The sequence below is a fragment of the Bombus impatiens genome, unplaced genomic scaffold (assembly GCF_000188095.3).
Source record: "Bombus impatiens unplaced genomic scaffold, BIMP_2.2 scf_0962, whole genome shotgun sequence".
Classification (NCBI taxonomy): domain Eukaryota; kingdom Metazoa; phylum Arthropoda; class Insecta; order Hymenoptera; family Apidae; genus Bombus; species Bombus impatiens.
Genome location: NT_177381.1, coordinates 7997 through 12407, shown reverse-complemented (window position 1 = coordinate 12407; position 4411 = coordinate 7997). Strand labels below are relative to the sequence as shown.

At 31.2% G+C, this 4411-nt stretch overlaps 1 long non-coding RNA gene across 1 annotated transcript; it reads left to right on the top strand.

Moving 5' to 3' along the window:
- Positions 1-535: 535 nt before the first annotated feature.
- LOC117152280 lies at positions 536-2818 on the top strand. Its single transcript, XR_004462611.1, has 4 exons — positions 536-878; positions 1134-1179; positions 1598-1737; positions 2064-2818. It is a non-coding gene; the product is annotated as an uncharacterized LOC117152280 (long non-coding RNA).
- Positions 2819-4411: the final 1593 nt, after the last annotated feature.

The window sequence follows — 4411 nt, the reverse complement described above, 5'->3', positions numbered from 1 at the left end:
TGACTAAACCTTAAGATTTATAACGGGCCCTCGGGCTAGCCGAACGTGTACTGCGGAGACGCATCGACATCTGGCAATCATCTTACTCGAAGTATAGGGTCTGCGTGTGGCGAGCCACGGGACAGAAACCGTTAAAATATTTACTGTCGCGTGCCGCCACAAATATTTCTTTTAAGGAGAGCTATAGAATTACTCTATATCTTTGTTAGACAAAGCGTTCATCCCGTGACCGCGGCTACGTTCGGCGACTGGCTGTCGCCTCGAGCCCAAGCTCATTATCATAAATCTCAAACAAATACAATCGGATCAAAAGACGACAATTGTTTAATTACGCCTATGATAGAATCTAGATTACGGTGTTAAGGGATTTTCCCGAAGTTCCAAAGGTTCCGATGTCCTTTCATCTCCGACATATAATATATAATATTTATAATATTTATAATAATGTGTTATATTGTATTAATTATTATTTATTCTTTCTTCGTTACGGTTTCCCAGTTGTATTATCATCTATTAAATATTTATTTCTTCATCGGAAATATAATTTATTTTGTAACGCATAAAAGTCACTATATGCACATGTTGATTTTCCAAAATGGCCGCTTGTGAATGTCCCTAGTATATGACATACTGTCCCATGACAATTACTTCATTCAACATTGTTTTGTGTTTGTTGTAATATTTATTTTATCGTAATTGCATGTGGATTGTATTGCTGTTGAAATTTATAATTTATTAATAGCATTCTTTGACTGCTTTGTTTTCGGTGGTTTATTTTTATAGAGCGTTTGCTTGATTGATTTAGTTTTAATATGTGCATAATGTGTTACCACCTTGTTACCACTTTTGTGTAGTATAATTTTATTTCTTTATACCAAGTTAGTATAATAATATTATAACAGCTCAACACAATATAATAATTTCTAATTTAATTATGTTTAGTCGTTAATATTCAGTTAATCTATCTCGATTAATTTCTAACCTATTTCTGTTTTTATTTCTTTCCTATTAATTTGTCGTTGCTTCGTACTTGTTATTTGTTGTTATTTCATGTGTAGTATAATCTTTAAGTTAATCCATATATTGTTGATTAGAATTTGTTTATTGAATTATTATTGTTTGTAATTCTTTAGGTTCTATTCCTTCGATGCTGCATCGCTTGCTTAAAACATTTACATAGTGAGTATTTGGCATCGTCTGGTTGTTCCTTATATTCTAAATACTTACTATGGGTGCTTTTGTTCATTCTATATTTGTGAGTATAAAAGTATCGTTTAATTCATTTAATTTTATATGTGCTTAATGCATTGTGTGAGAGACCGCTATTGTGCATTACAAAGTCTGTTTCTATATGTCAGATATAATAATATAACAATATTACGTAGGTTAGTACAATATACATCCTTCTATTCTGGTTATATTTATTATTAACTTCAAATTAACCTATCTTAATTACTTCCTAACCTCTTTCTATACTTGTCAGCTATTTTATTTCTTCTTATTAATTGTTTATTACGTCATAATTGTGTAATATAAATCGAAGCTAATCCATATCTTGTAGGTTAGAACTTGTTCACTACATTATTACTGTTTGTAGCTACTTCATCTTTACTCTCCACGTCTACATACTGCGTCCCTCATACAAGACACCTGCACAGCATGCACTTGGCATCACCCGGTTCCTCGTTATGCTCTCGACACTTATTACGAGTACTTTTATTTATTCTACATTTGTAGGTATTAAAAATGTTATTTATTTTATTTAAATCAATACGTATTGTATTATATTGTATTAACGATCGCTGTTTGTATTATAGAATTTATTTCATATGTCAAATACAATAATTTAACAATATTACATAAGTTAATATAGTATAATACCTTCTTATTATAATCATATTTATTATTGACATTCGGTTAACCTATCTTAATTATTTTATAACCTCTTTCTACACTTATTAACTGATTATAAAATCAGTATAAAATAATTCTTCTTATTGAAGATTGTTGTGTCAATGTTGAGTTATTTTGTTATAATGTTGCTACTTTTCTTGATTTTCCAGTTTTTTCATGTCGTCTTGAACATTCCAGTAACATCTGCTTCGATTCTTCATATACATTTACTTCAATTTGGTAGTTGATTTCTCATAACTGCGTTGACTCTTGTGTAAATGTCTTCGATGTGAGTAATGACTTATTTTTGACATTCACTTAACCTATCTTAGTTATTTCTTAACCTCTTTCTACACTCATTGATTGAATTTACTTCTTCTTATTAAAGACTGCTGCGTCAATGTTGAGAAATTTCGTTATAATGTCACTAATTTTCTTGGTTTTTCAGTTTTATTTTCCATTGACCCTGTAAGTCTGTTGTCGAGCATCAATTATTGATTGTTATCATGCTTCATTTAGTTTAATTGAAATATAATTGTAAATCTTTAATAGTATTATTTTCTTCCATATATATTAAGGCAATTGAGGTTAGTTTATTCATTCGTTTCTGCTGACAGTCTTATACTATGTTCTACAGAGTGGGTCCACAACTTGTTTCTGCGAAATTCCTGCATGTACGCTTCCTTCTACGATGATTAATTGTGCACTAGGTGCTTTTAACTTTCACTGCTTTTAATTATTTTATTGAATTAACGTGTTGTGTATTTAAATAATCGTTAGAACACACACATAGTAATTTTCCTTTTTCTTTTACGTTTCTACTATCTGCATGATTCGATAAGCACTGTCACACTTCCTTTGGTTTAGGCAAAACATTTAGTAATATTATGTTTTGTATCGGAACGATTGGAGTTAATTCCTACATTTGTTTCAGCTGGCTGTCATACATTATATATTCTACGGATATGGATACGTAACCTGTCTTCGCACATACACTTCCTTCTATGATAAGTAATTGTTCACGAGGTATTTTTCGCTTCCACTGTTTTGTAATTATTTTATTGAATGACACATTTTATATTTAAGTAATAGTTAGAGCACGCATAGTAATTTTCCTTTTTCCTTTTAGGTTACCACTATCTGCAGTATTCGACAAGCAGCACTAAACTACACACTATTGCACTATGTTGCCTTCTGAAATCGGTTCGTTTATTGTTTATTTCGGTTATGCGTTAGTTTCAACTTGCTCAAGTGCACTGTTCGTGGAATCTCTTTCACTTCGATCTTGACGTTTTGATTCTTTAAAATTTCTAACACTTTATGCGGTCCTATATATTGATTAGAAAATTTTTCTTTGCTAGGTTCCTTTATTGAATATACTAGATCTCCTACTTTGAAATTTTGCGGGTTGATTCGTCTGTCGTAGTACTCTTTTGACTTTAACTTGGATATCATCGAATTTTCTCTTGCCATTTGCTGCACAGTGTCGATTTTATCAAACAGTTCTCTGAAATATTCTGTGTACGTTGGTTCCATGTCCTTTTCGATTATTACTTCACCAGTGGGTTCTCTCGCCAAGCGCTCAAGGTTTAATTCGTGCAGGGAGAATTTCGTTCCTTCGTGTAAATCTTGAATTGTTAGTACATATTCGTTTTCCTTGCAAGCTACTAAACTTTGCAATATTGGCTTTAAGATTACCATGTATCCAATTATTATTTTCTTCCTTTTCTCCATTTTAGTTTTTATTTTGCACCAAGGCGCAAGTTTACTATCACCAAGCCAATTATCCAATTGCTTGCCAATAGCATTCAAAATACGAATTTTTGAAAATGCCATAGCTATATTAACCCAAAAATATTTTGCATATAGTATAGTGTGATACTATCTATATTTTCCAGGAGGAATCATAAGATCAGCACTCATGTTATCTACGTCAAATATTAGATGTAGTAACCAATGAAGTATTTTTAATCCAATTATGATCCAATGGCTAGTGTATTTATTCAAGTTTTTATATATATCTTCGACTGGTGATTCCATCTTTTCTTCCTTTTGATTTCTTTGAGCCCGTTGAACTTGCGTTTCTTCAGCTTGAAAATGTTTAGAATCCTTTTCCTTAGTTACCCTTTTTTCTTCTTTATTTACTTTATTCACAACACATTGATTTTTCTCTACCTTTTCAGAATGAGTAGTTTCACAGCTTATTATAATTAAATTATTATTTATTTGTATGGGAATTAATAATGGATTTAGGAATATTTTCGGTAGATTTAGAATTATTCTTTGAATTTTTATTACAAACCTTTTTGCTTATAGATTCTGTTTTGGATTTAGGGATAGCTATATTTTTATTTTGTGTAGTCTGAACTTCCTTGCAATTTAATGACTTGGCTTTGAGTTCGATAAAGTTTCCTTCTGATGGTTTTATAGAAGTTTTTGAGTGAGATACACTCGCTATCTCTTTTCCTATTATGGTTGAGACATTCACAAAATTCGTGGAATCTTGCTCTTGTATCTT